Source organism: Salvelinus alpinus, chromosome 3, assembly GCF_045679555.1.
Source record: "Salvelinus alpinus chromosome 3, SLU_Salpinus.1, whole genome shotgun sequence".
Classification (NCBI taxonomy): Eukaryota; Metazoa; Chordata; class Actinopteri; order Salmoniformes; family Salmonidae; genus Salvelinus; species Salvelinus alpinus.
The window spans coordinates 8,581,361-8,599,822 of NC_092088.1; the positions used below are offsets into that span (position 1 = coordinate 8,581,361).

At 46.7% G+C, this 18,462-nt stretch overlaps 1 protein-coding gene across 1 annotated transcript in view; it reads left to right on the plus strand.

The window, feature by feature from the left end:
* mcu (mitochondrial calcium uniporter) overlaps window positions 1-18,462 on the plus strand; it is a 142,214-nt gene that overhangs the window by 72,160 nt on the left and 51,592 nt on the right. The gene's annotated exons all lie outside the window — the stretch shown is intronic.

Below are 18,462 nucleotides of genomic sequence, written 5' to 3' on the forward strand. Positions count from 1 at the left end.
ATCCATCTGTAGGCCTCTTCAGCCTCCATTAGAGTCAGAATGCTAGCTGGGATATCTCTCTGAAGACATCATCCATCTCTAGGCCTCTTCAGCCTCCATTAGAGTCAGAATGGAGAGGCCTCGCTAGCTGGGATGTCTCTTTGAGGACATCATCCATCTGTAGGCCTCTTCAGCCTCCATTAGAGTCAGAATGCTAGCTGGGATGTCTCTCTGTAGACATCATCCATCTCTAGGCCTCTTCAGCCTCCATTAGAGTCAGAATGCTAGCTGGGATGTCTCTCTGTAGACATCATCCATCTCTAGGCCTCTTCAGCCTCCATTAGAGTCAGAATGCTTGCTGGGATATCTCTCTGTAGACATCATCCATCTCTAGGCCTCTTCAGCCTCCATTAGAGTCAGAATGCTAGCTGGGATATCTCTCTGTAGACATCATCCATCTGTAGGCCTCTTCAGCCTCCATTAGAGTCAGAATGCTAGCTGGGATATCTCTCTGTAGACATCATCCATCTGTAGGCCTCTTCAGCCTCCATTAGAGTCAGAATGCTAGCTGGGATATCTCTCTGTAGACATCATCCATCTGTAGGCCTCCACAGCCTCCATTAGAGTCAGAATGGAGAGGCCTCGCTAGCTGGGATGTCTCTCTGAGGACATCATCCATCTCTAGGCCTCTTCAGCCTCCATTAGAGTCAGAATGGAGAGGCCTCGCTAGCTGGGATGTCTCTTTGAGGACATCATCCATCTGTAGGCCTCTTCAGCCTCCATTAGAGTCAGAATGCTAGCTGGGATGTCTCTCTGTAGACCTCATCCATCTGTAGGCCTCTTCAGCCTCCATTAGAGTCAGAATGCTAGCTGGGATGTCTCTCTGTAGACATCATCCATCTCTAGGCCTCCACAGCCTCCATTAGAGTCAGAATGCTAGCTGGGATGTCTCTCTGTAGACATCATCCATCTCTAGGCCTCTTCAGCCTCCATTAGAGTCAGAATGCTAGCTGGGATATCTCTCTGTAGACATCATCCATCTCTCGGCCTCCGCCGCAAACTGCAGATGTTATACTCCTGCTCCTTTGGAAGTGTGTGTGACGCGGGGTGTGTGTGTGTGTGTGTGTGTGTGTGTGTGTGTGTGTGTGTGTGTGTGTGTGTGTGTGTGTGTGTGTGTGTAATTGGACGACGCCATAGAGATTACATTCTCATCACTAGGAGTTGATCTGGAACACAGCTACAGTAGACTGACTACAGTAGACTGACTACAGCAGACTGACTACAGCAGACTGACTACAGCAGACTGACTACAGCAGACTGACTACAGTAGACTAACTACATACAGTAGACTAACTACATACAGTAGACTAACTACAGCAGACAGAGGGGAGGACCGTGTCGGCTACAGTAGACTGACTACAGCAGACAGATGGAATGTCCTGGTGTGTGTTCAAGATGTGTTAGTCGTATATACTGGACAGATCCAGTATACAGCACCTACCGGATTGCTGACTGCAGGTTCCTTCTGGACAATAAGACATAATAAAAGATAAGAATACGAACATAAAGTAAATGTCTCAGTAGAATATAATAAACATTTTAGCATCAGTATAAAACAGGAAGGCACAATTTATAGTCCGATATTTACACGTGTTCTGGTGAAAGGGGGAATAAATTGTGCAGTATTTTACAACCATAAGAGTCTGCTAGCAGCAGTTGTGATGCGTGGGGCTGCCGTTCAATAGTAGGAACGAGTTATTTTGTACACAGTGGATGTGTGGGTGGATGTGTCTGTGGGTGTGGATGTGTCTGTGTGGGTGGATGTGTCTGTGTGGGTGGATGTGTCAGTGGGTGTGTGGGTGGATGTGTCAGTGGGTGGGTGGATGTGTCTGTGTGTGGGTGTGTCCACTTCCTGGTATTATCTGGTGTTTGACAGGATGTTGGCACCTCCTGGTATTATCTGGTGTTTGACAGGATGTTGGTATTATCTGGTGTTTGACAGGATGTTGGCACTTCCTGGTATTATCTGGTGTTTGACAGGATGTTGGAACTTCCTGGTATTATCTGGTGTTTGACAGGATGTTGGTATTATCTGGTGTTTGACAGGATGTTGGCACTTCCTGGTATTATCTGGTGTTTGACAGGATGTTGGTATTATCTGGTGTTTGACAGGATGTTGGTATTATCTGGTGTTTGACAGGATGTTGGCACTTCCTGGTATTATCTGGCGTTTGACAGGATGTTGGAACTTCCTGGTATTATCTGGTGTTTGACAGGATGTTGGCACTTCCTGGTATTATCTGGTGTTTGACAGGATGTTGGCACTTCCTGGTATTATCTGGTGTTTGACAGGATGTTGGAACTTCCTGGTATTATCTGGTGTTTGACAGGATGTTGGGACTTCCTGGTTTTATCTGGGGTTTGACAGGATGTTGGTGCTTCCTGGTATTATCTGGTGTTTGACAGGATGTTGGCACTTCCTGGTATTATCTGGCGTTTGACAGGATGTTGGAACTTCCTGGTATTATCTGGTGTTTGACAGGATGTTGGCACTTCCTGGTATTATCTGGTGTTTGACAGGATGTTGGCACTTCCTGGTATTATCTGGTGTTTGACAGGATGTTGGAACTTCCTGGTATTATCTGGTGTTTGACAGGATGTTGGGACTTCCTGGTTTTATCTGGGGTTTGACAGGATGTTGGTGCTTCCTGGTATTATCTGGTGTTTGACAGGATGTTGGCACTTCCTGGTATTATCTGGTGTTTGACAGGATGTTGGCACTTCCTGGTATTATCTGGTGTTTGACAGGATGTTGGCACTTCCTGGTATTATCTGGTGTTTGACAGGATGTTGGCACTTCCTGGTAGGCCAATTGGAGTGTGTTCAGTGTTCCTGGCTTGCTTGTGTGGATCGACCTTGTCCGTGTGTGTGTGTGTGTGTGTGTGTGTTTGATGATAAATTCATTCATTGGATACTGTCAGGGGGTTAGAATCATCTTGTCTATCAGGTGTGTGTGTTCCCTTTGGTCTAGTACGGATAACCTTCCAGCAGAAGTGTGTGTGTGTGTGTGTGTGTGTGTGTGTGTGTGTGTGTGTGTGTGTGTGTGTGTGTGTGTGTGTGTGTGTGTGTGTGTGTGTGTGTGTGTGTGTGTGTGTGTGTGTGTGTGTGTGTGTCAAGGAACAGGCCCAACAGTTTCCCCCTTCTTCATATTATTACAGTAGTGCCCCCTGCTGATTGTAAAGAGGCCCTGTGTGTAACATTAGCCTAGCTGACGGAGTCCCTGAGTCAGATCAGAGCTTCTCACTGGAGCTCGTATAGAGGACACATTATGTTGAACAGGTTAAGGTGTATGTATTTCACCAGTGCTGCTCTACACACACACACACACACACACACACACACACACACACACACACACACGCTTGGAAGGAATTAACATTTGATGAAGAGAAGAGGATTTTTGTTCCTTGAGTGCTCTGCTGTGGACAAGTGCATTAGCTAGTAGTCTCTCTTTCTTGTTTTTGGTGTGTGTGTGTGTGTGTGTGTGTGTCCACGTGCATGCTTGGAGACTCACAGACACACATACCCTGCTACCTGCCTGATATTCTGAATGAAATGGAAAAGGGAGGTTCCCTGTCTGGCTGTGTTTGTCTTGTGTCGTGTTTGTCGTGTGTGTGTGTGTTTGTCTTGTGTCGTGTGTATTGGAGTGGCAGAGATCTGTGAGGAATGAGAGAGGCTTCCTCGGTTCTGTTTACATGCATCTTTCTATCTCTGAGCGCATTAGCTACTGTGTTGTGTGTGTGTGTGCTATCTCAGTACACATTAGTTACATTCGGTCTGTGTTTGTTGTTGGGGGATGGTGAGAAACATGAGCTGATGCTACAGGAAGTAGAGTCTCTGTATCGTGACAGGATGTTGGGACTTCCTGATACTATCTGGTGTTTAACAGGATGTTGGGACTTCCTGATACTATCTGGTGTTTGACAGGATGTTGGGACTTCCTGGTATTATCTGGTGTTTGACAGGATGTTGGGACTTCCTGGTGTTTGACAGGATGTTGGGACTTCCTGGTAATGTCTGTTGTTTGAAAGGATGTTGGGACTTCCTGGTGTTTGACAGGATGTTGACTTCCTGATACTATCTGGTGTTTGACAGGATGTTGGGACTTCCTGGTGTTTGACAGGATGTTGGGACTTCCTGGTGTTTGACAGGATGTTGGGACTTCCTGGTATTATCTGGTGTTTGACAGGATGTTGGGACTTCCTGGTATTAGTTGGTGTTTGACAGGATGTTGGGATTTCCTGGTGTTTGACAGGATGTTGGGATATCCTGGTGTTTGACAGGATATTGGGACTTCCTGGTGTTTGACAGGATATTGGGACTTCCTGGTGTTTGACAGGATGTTGGGACTTCCTGGTGTTTGACAGGATTTTGGGACTTCCTGATATTAGATGGTGTCTGACATGATGTTGGGACTTCCTGGTATTATCTTGTGTTCGACAGGATGTTGGGATTTCATGGTGTTTGACAGAATGTTGGGACTTCCTGGTATTAGTTGGTGTTTGACAGGATGTTGGGATTTCCTGGTGTTTGACAGAATGTTGGTACTTCCTGGTATTAGTTGGTATTTGACAGGATGTTGGGTTTTCCTGGTGTTTGACAGAATGTTGGGACTTCCTGGTATTAGTTGGTGTTTGACAGGATGTTGGGATTTCCTGGTGTTTGACAGAATGTTGGTACTTCCTGGTATTAGTTGGTATTTGACAGGATGTTGGGATTTCCTGGTGTTTGACAGGATGTTGGGACTTCCTGGTGTTTGACAGGATGTTGGGACATCCTGTCAAACATTTTTCAAAGTTTTCTGTGAATATTGAATGTGTCTGGTAAACACATTTGGTGCTGCTGCTTTGAAAGTGTTGTCGCCACACCAGATTGAAAAGCACTGGGGCAGATGCTGTCTCGCCACACGTTATCCTGTGGCTCTGAACAGGTGACAACTTATTTTCAGACAGATATCTTCAACTCATCGTTAGTTTGTCCACTGACCACTGCATTTGTCCACTGACCACTCTGCTGCCAATGACTGGAACGAACTACAAAAATCTCTGAAACTGGAAACACCTATCTCCCTCACTAGCTTTAAGCACCAGCTGTCAGAGCAGCTCATAGATTACTGCACCTGTACATAACCCATCTACAATTTAGCCCAAACAACTACCTCTTTACCTACTGTATTTATTTATTAATTTATTTTGCTCCTTTGCACCCCATTATTTCTGTCTCTACTTTGCACTTTCTTCCACTGCAAACCAACCATTCCATTGTTTTTTTTTAGTTTTTATTTTACTTGCTGTGTTGTACTCACTTCGCCTCCATGGCCTTTTATATTTTTATTTATTTATACATATATTTGTTTGCCTTCACCTCCCTTATCTCACCTCACTTGCTCACATTGTATATAGACTTATTTTTTTTCCACTGTATTATTGACTATATGTTTGTTTTACTCCATGTGTAACTATGTGTTGTTGTATGTGTCGAACTGCTTTGCTTTATCTTGGCCAGGTCGCAATTGTAAATGAGAACGTGTTCTCAATTTGCCTACCTGGTTAAATAAAGGTTAAATAAATAAAAAATAAAAAATTTGGACTCATTACATCATTCTTTCATAGTTTTGAGAAAAAATAGTTGCTGCGTTCAAAAATGGCCGCGCTGTACCTTTGTCACGGTGTCAGCCTATAAACCCTGTTCATTACTATTTGCAGCTATATTTATTAAAATTTGTCTTCTCTATGGGATTGTCCGTTTCAGCCAAACTGCAGTACCGAAAGTGCCCTCTAAGCACATGGTATGGCTGCTTCCAGACCGGATCCCTGGCCCCTGGTGTGTTTAGATTAGAGGCAGGGAGGACAAGGGCATGCTAGATACCAGTCATTACTGGGAGATTGGTTGTATTGCTAGAGCTCTATCCATATCTCTCAGCCTTTCTCTTTCTGTTTCTCTCCCTCTCCCTCATTCTTTCTCAGTCCCTGTCTCTCTTCCTCTCTCTGTAGTCAGGGCGGGAGGTGCAGTAAGAGAACACACTAGACTCATGTCATATCTGCGAGGGTGAGAGAGGAGAGAAGAGCGAGCGAGCGAGAGAGAGAGAGGGGGAGAAAGAGAGAACGGAAAAATAGGCATGGCGTCAGAGGCATACAGGAAACCGTGTTGCAGTAAACTGGACCTCTCGAAAACGAGGCCCTCTTCCTGTCTCTTTCTAGCCCTTCCTTCCTTTCACCATCTTCCATTGTAGCCGAACTACTCCAGCGTAAATCAACTGAGGTCTTTCTTATACTGTGTCAGTTATTTTTTTTTAAATTGCTCATATTTCTAGAAATATGTGAACAGTACCAGCTTTGCACGAACACAGCCAAAGACATAAGAGAGAGACGTCGGTACCGTTCATATGCAGGCCAGACAACGCTGAGAAATGTAGTGAAATACCTCAAACCCAGACCTGGGGAAATAGGAACGTCTCTTCTGTTTATGAAGAAACACTGACCTTTTGTTGAAAAGGAAGCATTTTTTGGTCCTGTAACCAACCGCTATTTGAGGGACTATATAGCTAGTAGAGATCAGGAGAGATGGAGAATTAAGACATGTTAAAAAAAATGTAATAAATAATACTCTTTTTTAGCTAAGTACCTAAAACGCTTGATGGAAGAAGATAAACATAGAAGTGACTAATGAATGAGCAGGCAGCGAAGAGCCAACATGAAATTTTGGTTTCTCCCGGGTGACAAGCTGCAGGGCATCGGGAGGGGGCAGAATCCACAGGCACTTTGAGCTTCTTACAGTTCTCTGTGGCAGGGCACCTGGCTTGTCTCTGCCTACCAGGGTTTAGAGCTCGGGAGTTAAAGTACCTACCTACCTATCTATCTATCTACAATGGTGTCAATAGAAAAGTCCCAATCAGGCCAGACCCTGCTGACTGGACACTCCAAGCAGGCCAGACCCCGCTGACTGGACACTCCAAGCAGGCCAGACCCTGCTGACTGGACACTCCAAACAGGCCAGACCCTGCTGACTGGACACTCCAAGCAGGCCAGACCCTGCTGACTGGACACTCCAAACAGGCCAGACCCTGCTGACTGGACACTCCAAGCAGGCCAGACCCTGCTGACTGGACACTCCAAACAGGCCAGACCCTGCTGACTGGACACTCCAAGCAGGCCAGACCCTGCTGACTGGACACTGGACACTCCAAACAGGCCAGACCCTGCTGACTGGACACTGGACACTCCAAGCAGGCCAGACCCCGCTGACTGGACACTCCAAGCAGGCCAGACCCCGCTGACTGGACACTCCAAACAGGCCAGAGCCTGCTGACTGGACACTCCAAGCAGTCCAGAGCCTGCTGACTGGACACTGGACACTCCAAACAGGCCAGACCCTGCTGACTGGACACTCCAAGCAGGCCAGACCCCGCTGACTGGACACTCCAAGCAGGCCAGACCCCGCTGACTGGACTCTCCAAACAGGCCAGAGCAAATGCTGAAACTATTTGAAAGATTTCGAATAGTGTTTGAACACAGGTGTCTCTTTTAGAACTTGTTTCTACAGTTCAACCTTGGTTTCCATTTGGTCTGATTGACAATAATCACATGTATAGTCTACTCTGCGTTGTGTCCAATCACATAACTCAGTTTGGCTCCATTCACTGCTGCCTGTCAGGGCCTTAGAGGTTTGTTTCAGCTGTAGGACGCAAACTACTGTAAATCCCCTTTCCACATGGGACTAACCCATATAACGCTTTCCACATGGGACTAACCCATATAAAGCTTTCCACATGGGACTAACCCATATAAAGCTTTCCACATGGGACTAACCCATATAACGCTTTCCACATGGGACTAACCCATATAAAGCTTTCCACATGGGACTAACCCATATAACGCTTTCCACATGGGACTAACCCATATAACGCTTTCCACATGGGACTAACCCATATAACGCTTTCCACATGGGACTAACACATATAACGCTTTCCACATGGGACTAACCCATATAAAGCTTTCCACATGGGACTAACCCATATAACGCTTTCCACATGGGACTAACCCATATAACGCTTTCCACATGGGACTAACCCATATAACGCTTTCCACATGGGACTAACCCATATAAAGCTTTCCACATGGGACTAACCCATATAACGCTTTCCACATGGGACTAACCCATATAACGCTTTCCACATGGGACTAACCCATATAACGCTTTCCACATGGGACTAACCCATATAACGCTTTCCACATGGGACTAACCCATATAACGCTTTCCACATGGGACTAACCCATATAAAGCTTTCCACATGGGACTAACCCATATAAAGCTTTCCACATGGGACTAACCCATATAACGCTTTCCACATGGGACTAACCCATATAACGCTTTCCTCATGGGACTAACCCATATAACGCTTTCCACATGGGACTAACCCATATAACGCTTTCCACATGGGACTAACCCATATAACGCTTTCCACATGGGACTAACCCATATAACGCTTTCCACATGGGACTAACCCATATAAAGCTTTCCACATGGGACTAACCCATATAACGCTTTCCACATGGGACTAACCCATATAACGCTTTCCACATGGGACTGACCCATATAAAGCTTTCCACATGGGACTAACCCATATAACGCTTTCCACATGGGACTAACCCATATAACGCTTTCCACATGGGACTAACCCATATAACGCTTTCCACATGGGACTAACCCATATAACGCTTTCCACATGGGACTAACCCATATAAAGCTTTCCACATGGGACTAACCCATATAAAGCTTTCCACATGGGACTAACCCATATAAAGCTTTCCACATGGGACTAACCCATATAACGCTTTCCACATGGGACTAACCCATATAAAGCTTTCCACATGGGACTAACCCATATAAAGCTTTCCACATGGGACTAACCCATATAACGCTTTCCACATGGGACTAACCCATATAACGCTTTCCACATGGGACTAACCCATATAACGCTTTCCACATGGGACTAACCCATATAAAGCTTTCCACATGGGGACTAACCCATATAAAGCTTTCCACATGGGGACTAACCCATATAAAGCTTTCCACATGGGACTAACCCATATAAAGCTTTCCACATGGGACTAACCCATATAACGCTTTCCACATGGGACTAACCCATATAACGCTTTCCACATGGGACTAACCCATATAACGCTTTCCACATGGGACTAACCCATATAACGCTCTACTTCTCTCTCTCTCTCTACTTCTGTCTCTCTATCTCTCTGTCTCTCTCTCTCTCTCTGTCTCTCTGTCTCTCTCTCTGTGTCTCTCTGTCTCTCTCTCTGTGTCTCTCTGTCTCTCTCTGTCTCTCTTTCTGTCCCTCCCTCTTGTTCAGCTGCAACCTTGTCTGGAGAATAGAAACGAGTTGTGTTATTGGCAGGTTGCTATGGTGTCTCCTCTCCCACACTGGCAGACATTCTGAATGACACAGACCCACGCAGACACACACACACACACACACACACACACACACACACACACACACACACACACACACACACACACACACACACACACACACACACACACACACACACACACAGACAGACACTGCAAGCCATTCTGAATGACACAGACCCACACACAGACAGACAGACAGACAGACAGACAGACACTGCAAGCCATTCTGAATGACACAGACAGACATACAGACAGACAGACAGACAGACAGACAGACAGACAGACAGACAGACAGACAGACAGACAGACAGACAGACAGACAGACAGACAGACACTGCAAGCCATTCTGAATGACACAGACCCACACACAGACAGACAGACAGACAGACAGACAGACAGACAGACAGACAGACAGACAGACAGACAGACAGACAGACAGACAGACAGACAGACAGACAGACACTGCAAGCCATTCTGAATGACACAGACCCACACACATACACACACAGACAGACAGACAGACAGACAGACAGACAGACACCGCAAGCCATTCTGAATGACACAGACCCACACACATACACACACAGACAGACAGACAGACAGACAGACAGACAGACAGACAGACACCGCAAGCCATTCTGAATGACACAGGGGACAGCCAGCTAGCCTTATCCCATCCAGATAGAAGACCTGTCAGATAAATCCACCCAGCATGGATGTGCACCAAACGCCAGCCTATTCACTATGTAGTGATTTACTGTTGGTGCAGGGAACCGGATGCCATTTGGGACCCACACACCATGTGACCTTTCTGAGCTTCAGTTGGCTGAAAATATTACATCTAAATGGAGTTATACGAGGTATGACCTGAAGAGGAGTGGAAGAGAAATGATACAGGATAATTACATTTAGTGGAATTCAGTATTTCTATTGTTGTAGAGAGTGGGTGGAGAGGGTGTGGGCTGGGGGTGTGGAGAGGGTGTGGGCTGGGGGTGTGGAGAGAAGGTGTGGGCTGGGGGTGTGGAGAGGGCGTGGGCTTTGGGTAGAGGGGGTGTGGAGAGGGTGTGGGCTGGGGGTGTGGAGAGGATGTAGGCTGGGGGTGTGGAGAGAGGGCATGACCAATAATGTTATATTGGAAAATATCACTGCCCTAGTGTGTGTGTGTGTGTGTGTGTGTGTTAGACAGAGAAAAGGATGACTGACTTGGTGAGGGATTGAGGCTGTCCCTAGGAGAGACTGAAATCAAATCACATTGAAACAGAGAGAGAGCAGGAGAGATGGACAGAGAGAGAGAGAGAGCAGGAGAGATGGACAGAGAGAGAGCAGGAGAGATGGACAGAGAGCAGGAGAGATGGACAGAGAGAGAGCAGGAGAGATGGACAGAGAGCAGGAGAGATGGACAGAGAGCAGGAGAGATGGACAGAGAGAGAGAGAGCAGGAGAGATGGACAGAGAGCAGGAGAGATGGACAGAGAGCAGGAGAGATGGACAGAGAGCAGGAGAGATGGACAGACAGAGAGCAGGAGAGATGGACAGAGAGCAGGAGAGATGGACAGAGAGCAGGAGAGATGGACAGAGAGAGAGCAGGAGAGATGGACAGAGAGCAGGAGAGATGGACAGAGAGAGAGCAGGAGAGATGGACAGAGAGAGAGAGAGCAGGAGAGATGGACAGAGAGAGAGAGAGCAGGAGAGATGGACAGAGAGAGAGAGCAGGAGAGATGGACAGAGAGCAGGAGAGATGGACAGAGAGCAGGAGAGATGGACAGAGAGCAGGAGAGATGGACAGACAGAGAGCAGGAGAGATGGACAGACAGAGAGCAGGAGAGATGGACAGAGAGCAGGAGAGATGGACAGAGAGAGAGCAGGAGAAATGGACAGAGAGCAGGAGAGATGGACAGAGAGCAGGAGAGATGGACAGAGAGCAGGAGAGATGGACAGAGAGCAGGAGAGATGGACAGAGAGCAGGAGAGATGGACAGAGAGCAGGAGAGATGGACAGAGAGCAGGAGAGATGGACAGAGAGAGAGCAGGAGAGATGGACAGAGAGAGAGCAGGAGAGATGGACAGAGAGAGAGCAGGAGAGATGGACAGAGAGAGAGCAGGAGAGATGGACAGAGAGAGAGCAGGAGAGATGGACAGAGAGAGAGCAGGAGAGATGGACAGAGAGAGAGCAGGAGAGATGGACAGAGAGAGAGCAGGAGAGATGGACAGAGAGAGAGCAGGAGAGATGGACAGAGAGAGAGCAGGAGAGATGGACAGAGAGAGAGCAGGAGAGATGGACAGAGAGAGAGCAGGAGAGATGGACAGAGAGAGAGCAGGAGAGATGGACAGAGAGAGAGCAGGAGAGATGGACAGAGAGAGAGCAGGAGAGATGGACAGAGAGAGAGCAGGAGAGATGGACAGAGAGAGAGCAGGAGAGATGGACAGAGAGAGAGCAGGAGAGATGGACAGAGAGAGAGCAGGAGAGATGGACAGAGAGAGAGCAGGAGAGATGGACAGAGAGAGAGCAGGAGAGATGGACAGAGAGAGAGCAGGAGAGATGGACAGAGAGAGAGCAGGAGAGATGGACAGAGAGAGAGCAGGAGAGATGGACAGAGAGAGAGCAGGAGAGATGGACAGAGAGAGAGCAGGAGAGATGGACAGAGAGAGAGCAGGAGAGATGGACAGAGAGAGAGCAGGAGAGATGGACAGAGAGAGAGCAGGAGAGATGGACAGAGAGAGAGCAGGAGAGATGGACAGAGAGAGAGAGCAGGAGAGATGGACAGAGAGAGAGAGCAGGAGAGATGGACAGAGAGAGAGAGCAGGAGAGATGGACAGAGAGAGAGAGCAGGAGAGATGGACAGAGAGAGAGAGCAGGAGAGATGGACAGAGAGAGAGAGCAGGAGAGATGGACAGAGAGAGAGCAGGAGAGATGGACAGAGAGAGAGCAGGAGAGATGGACAGAGAGAGAGCAGGAGAGATGGACAGAGAGAGAGCAGGAGAGATGGACAGAGAGAGAGCAGGAGAGATGGACAGAGAGAGAGCAGGAGAGATGGACAGAGAGAGAGCAGGAGAGATGGACAGAGAGAGAGCAGGAGAGATGGACAGAGAGAGAGCAGGAGAGATGGACAGAGAGAGAGCAGGAGAGATGGACAGAGAGAGAGCAGGAGAGATGGACAGAGAGAGAGCAGGAGAGATGGACAGAGAGAGAGCAGGAGAGATGGACAGAGAGAGAGCAGGAGAGATGGACAGAGAGAGAGCAGGAGAGATGGACAGAGAGAGAGCAGGAGAGATGGACAGAGAGAGAGCAGGAGAGATGGACAGAGAGAGAGCAGGAGAGATGGACAGAGAGCAGGAGAGAGAGGGGGGGACGGACGGAGACACACACAGAGAGGAAGGAACCCTCCAGGAGGTCATAATGAAGGTACACAGGAAGGAACCCTCCAGGAGGTCATAATGAAGGTACACAGGAAGGAACCCTCCAGGAGGTCATAATGAAAGTACACAGGAAGGAACCCTCCAGGAGGTCATAATGAAGGTACACAGGAAGGAACCCTCCAGGAGGTCATAATGAAGGTACACAGGAAGGAACCCTCCAGGAGGTCATAATGAAGGTACACAGGAAGGAACCCTCCAGGAGGTCATAATGAAGGTACACAGGAAGGAACCCTCTAGGAGGTCATAATGAAGGTACACAGGAAGGAACCCTCCAGGAGGCCATAATGAAGGTACACAGGAAGGAACCCTCCAGGAGGTCATAATGAAGGTACACAGGAAGGAACCCTCCAGGAGGTCATAATGAAGGTACACAGGAAGGAACCCTCCAGGAGGTCATAATGAAGGTACACAGGAAGGAACCCTCCAGGAGGTCATAATGAAGGTACACAGGAAGGAACCCTCCAGGAGGTCATAATGAAGGTACACAGGAAGGAACCCTCCAGGAGGTCATAATGAAGGTACACAGGAAGGAACCCTCCAGGAGGTCATAATGAAGGTACACAGGAAGGAACCCTCCAGGAGGTCATAATGAAGGTATGGGACGTGGAGGAGGATTATGTTGATTCAATTAAAACATACACTACCGTTCAAAAGTTAAGGGTCACTTAGAAATATCCTTGTTTTTGAAAGAACATTTAAAAATATTGTCCATTAAAATCAAATCGATCAGATATACAGTGTTGAGATTGTTAATGTTGGAAATTACTATTGTAGCTGGAAACAGCTGATTTTTAATGGAATATCTACATAGGCGTACAGAGGCCCATTATCAGCAACCATCACTCCTGTGTTCCAATGGCACGCTGTGTTAGCTAATCCAAGTTTATAATTTTAAAAGGCTAATTGATCATTAGAAAACCGTTTTGCAATTATGTTGGCGCAGCTGAAAACAGTTGTTCTGATTAACGAAGCAATAAAACTGGCCTTTTTTAGACTAGTTGAATATCTGGAGCATCAGCATTTGTGGGTTTGAGTACAGGATCAAAATGGCCAGAAACAAAGACCTTTCTTCTGAAACTCGTCAGTCTATTCTTGTTCTGAGAAATGAAGGCTATTCCATGCGAGAAATTGCCAAGAAACTGAAGATCTCGTACAACGCTGTGTACTACTCCCTTCACAGAACAGCGCAAACTGGCTCTAACCAGAATAGAAAGAGGAGTGGGAGGCCCCGGTGCACAACTGAGCAAGAGGACAAGTACATTAGAGTGTCTAGTTTGAGAAACAGACGCCTCACAAGTCTTCAACTGGCAGCTTCATTAAATAGTACCCACAAAACACCTGTCAACAGTCAATGTCAACAGTGAAGAGACGACTCCGGGATGCTGGCCTTTTGAGTGACCCCAGACTTTTGAACAGTAGTGTACTTTCCAGAGATCTAAGAGAGGGGTGTGTGTGTGTGTGTGTGTGTGTGTGTGTGTGTGTGTGTGTGTGTGTGTGTGTGTGTGTGTGTGTGTGTGTGTGTGTGTGTGTGTGTGTGTGTGTGTGTGTGTGTGTGTGTGTGTGTGTGTGTGTGTGTGTGTGTGTGTGTGTGTGTGTGTGTGTGTGTGTGTGTGGAAATGCCCTCCTTTATCTAGCTGTAATAATAGGGTTGTGGTGTGTGATCTGCTCAGTAAATGAACGTTGGCACCAGTAGGAGAGCCATCTGTCTAGTATACACAATCACACTGTATCCTGCTGTGTAGCCTGACTCACTGACCACACACACACACACACACAACACATTGCTTACCTACTTTATTATTGTTTGACCATGCTGGTCATCTATGAATATTTTGAACATCTTGTCCATGTTCTGTTATAATCTCCACCCGGCACAGCCAGAAGAGAACTGGCTACCCCTCATAGCCTGGTTCCTCTCTAGGTTTCTTCCTAGGTTTTGGCCTTTCTAGGGAGTTTTTCCTAGCCACTGTGCTTCTACACCTGCATTACTTGCTGTTTGGGGTTTTAGGCCGGGTTTCTGTACAGCACTTTGAGATATCAGCCGATGTACGAAGGGCTTTATAAATCTATTTGATTTGATTTACTTGCTGCTAAAGGTAGTCCATCATATATGATGACTTTCTCTGCTGCTTGTGGGTTCATTGATGACTGTATAATCTGTTGCGGGATGCATACCGTCTGCCACAGACAGAGCACACAAAGGCCCGTCCCGTTTGGCCGGTGCAGGCTACACAAGGCTACTTTCTGTCCCCCCCCCCCCCCCCCTTTTCCCCCTCAGCCAACCTCACTCTTTTTATAGTAGAGGCCGTGCCAGGTTGGAACAGTCGGCTTCAACAATCTTGAGGGAGGCACGGTTTATCCCACACTTCCACAGTGATGTCTTCAGTTGGTTCTTTAGCCGCTTATTCTGCCCACCTGCAGAGCCACGGCCCAGGTGTAGGTCTGGCATCCAGACGGCATGGCCGAGGCCGTCTCCGCAGGTGGTGTGTGATGGACGCCTCAATGCGGGGGGTTCTCTGCAGGATCTCCGAGTGCGGAACGCGGTCCTGCCAGGTCACTTTCAAAATGTGTTGGGCTGTAGACTGTCCATGTAAAAGAGTCCAGGTTAAGTGTCGACTAGGCAGTCTGTGAAGTCCATAAAGGAGGGTAGATACAGACTGCCTAGTAGACTGCGGATTTAGGTGTTGATGTTGCTCAGAACCCTCTTCCTGAGCCGTCCAAAGGAGACGGAGGCCTGTTTGGATATCCTGGTGGAGGTTTTCCGAGAGGAGGCTAACAAGATATTTTAAAGTGCGGAACAATAGCCAGTGAAGCCACTGGGTGTTTCAGATAGCCTGTCTTTTCTCTCTATGTAGGATCAGCCTGTCTTTTCTCTCTCTATAGGATCAGCCTGTCTTTTCTCTCTCTATAGGATCAGCCTGTCTTTTCTCTCTATGTAGCATCAGCCTGTCTTTTCTCTCTATGTAGCATCAGCCTGTCTTTTCTCTATATATAGGATCAGCCTGTCTTTTCTCTCTATATAGGATCAGCCTGTCTTTTCTCTCTATATATGATCAGCCTGTCTTTTCTCTCTATATGATCAGCCTGTCTTTTCTCTCTATATGATCAGCCTGTCTTTTCTCTCTATATGATCAGCCTGTCTTTTCTCTCTATATGATCAGCCTGTCTTTTCTCTCTGTAGGATCAGCCTGTCTTTTCTCTCTATATGATCAGCCTGTCTTTTCTCTCTGTAGGATCAGCCTGGCTTTTCTCTCTGTATAGGATCAGCCTGTCTTTTCTCTCTGTAGGATCAGCCTGGCTTTTCTCTCTATATGATCAGCCTGGCTTTTCTCTCTATATGATCAGCCTGGCTTTTCTCTCTATATGATCAGCCTGTCTTTTCTCTCTGTATAGGATCAGCCTGGCTTTTCTCTCTGTATAGGATCAGCCTGGCTTTTCTCTCTGTAGGATCAGCCTGTCTTTTCTCTCTATATGATCAGCCTGTCTTTTCTCTCTATATGATCAGCCTGGCTTTTCTCTCTGTATAGGATCAGCCTGTCTTTTCTCTCTGTATAGGATCAGCCTGTCTTTTCTCTCTATATGATCAGCCTGTCTTTTCTCTCTGTATAGGATCAGCCTGGCTTTTCTGTCTGTAGGATCAGCCTGGCTTTTCTCTCTATATGATCAGCCTGTCTTTTCTCTCTATATGATCAGCCTGTCTTTTCTCTCTGTATAGGATCAGCCTGTCTTTTCTCTCTGTATAGGATCAGCCTGTCTTTTCTCTCTGTATAGGATCAGCCTGGCTTTTCTCTCTGTATAGGATCAGCCTGGCTTTTCTCTCTGTAGGATCAGCCTGTCTTTTCTCTCTATATGATCAGCCTGTCTTTTCTCTCTATATGATCAGCCTGTCTTTTCTCTCTATAGGATCAGCCTGTCTTTTCTCTCTGTAGGATCAGCCTGTCTTTTCTCTCTGTAGGATCAGCCTGTCTTTTCTCTCTGTAGGATCAGCCTGTCTTTTCTCTCTGTAGGATCAGCCTGTCTTTTCTCTCTATATGATCAGCCTGTCTTTTCTCTCTATAGGATCAGCCTGTCTTTTCTCTCTATAGGATCAGCCTGTCTTTGCTCTCTTTTCTCTCTATAGGATCAGCCTGTCTTTTCTCTCTGTATGATCAGCCTGTCTTTTCTCTCTGTATGATCAGCCTGTCTTTTCTCTCTATGTATGATCAGCCTGTCTTTTCTCTCTGTATGATCAGCCTGTCTTTTCTCTCTGTAGGATCAGCCTGTCTTTTCTCTCTGTAGGATCAGCCTGTCTTTTCTCTCTGTAGGATCAGCCTGTCTTTTCTCTCTGTAGGATCAGCCTGTCTTTTCTCTCTGTAGGATCAGCCTGTCTTTTCTCTCTGTAGGATCAGCCTGTCTTTTCTCTCTGTAGGATCAGCCTGTCTTTTCTCTCTGTAGGATCAGCCTGTCTTTTCTCTCTATAGGATCAGCCTGTCTTTGCTCTCTATAGGATCAGCCTGTCTTTGCTCTCTATAGGATCAGCCTGTCTTTGCTCTCTATAGGATCAGCCTGTCTTTGCTCTCTTTTCTCTCTATAGGATCAGCCTGTCTTTTCTCTCTATGTAGGATCAGCCTGTCTTTTCTCTCTCTATAGGATCAGCCTGTCTTTTCTCTCTATGTAGCATCAGCCTGTCTTTTCTCTCTATGTAGCATCAGCCTGTCTTTTCTCTCTATATAGGATCAGCCTGTCTTTTCTCTCTATATAGGATCAGCCTGTCTTTTCTCTCTATATAGGATCAGCCTGTCTTTTCTCTCTGTAGGATCAGCCTGTCTTTTCTCTCTATATGATCAGCCTGTCTTTTCTCTGTAGGATCAGCCTGTCTTTTCTCTGTAGGATCAGCCTGTCTTTTCTCTCTATATGATCAGCCTGTCTTTTCTCTCTGTAGGATCAGCCTGTCTTTTCTCTCTATATGATCAGCCTGTCTTTTCTCTCTGTAGGATCAGCCTGGCTTTTCTCTCTGTATAGGATCAGCCTGTCTTTTCTCTCTGTAGGATCAGCCTGGCTTTTCTCTCTATATGATCAGCCTGGCTTTTCTCTCTGTATAGGATCAGCCTGGCTTTTCTCTCTGTAGGATCAGCCTGTCTTTTCTCTCTATATGATCAGCCTGGCTTTTCTCTCTGTATAGGATCAGCCTGTCTTTGCTCTCTGTATAGGATCAGCCTGTCTTTTCTCTCTATATGATCAGCCTGTCTTTGCTCTCTTTTCTCTCTATAGGATCAGCCTGTCTTTTCTCTCTATGTAGGATCAGCCTGTCTTTTCTCTCTCTATAGGATCAGCCTGTCTTTTCTCTCTATGTAGCATCAGCCTGTCTTTTCTCTCTATGTAGCATCAGCCTGTCTTTTCTCTCTATATAGGATCAGCCTGTCTTTTCTCTCTATATAGGATCAGCCTGTCTTTTCTCTCTATATAGGATCAGCCTGTCTTTTCTCTCTGTAGGATCAGCCTGTCTTTTCTCTCTATATGATCAGCCTGTCTTTTCTCTGTAGGATCAGCCTGTCTTTTCTCTGTAGGATCAGCCTGTCTTTTCTCTCTATATGATC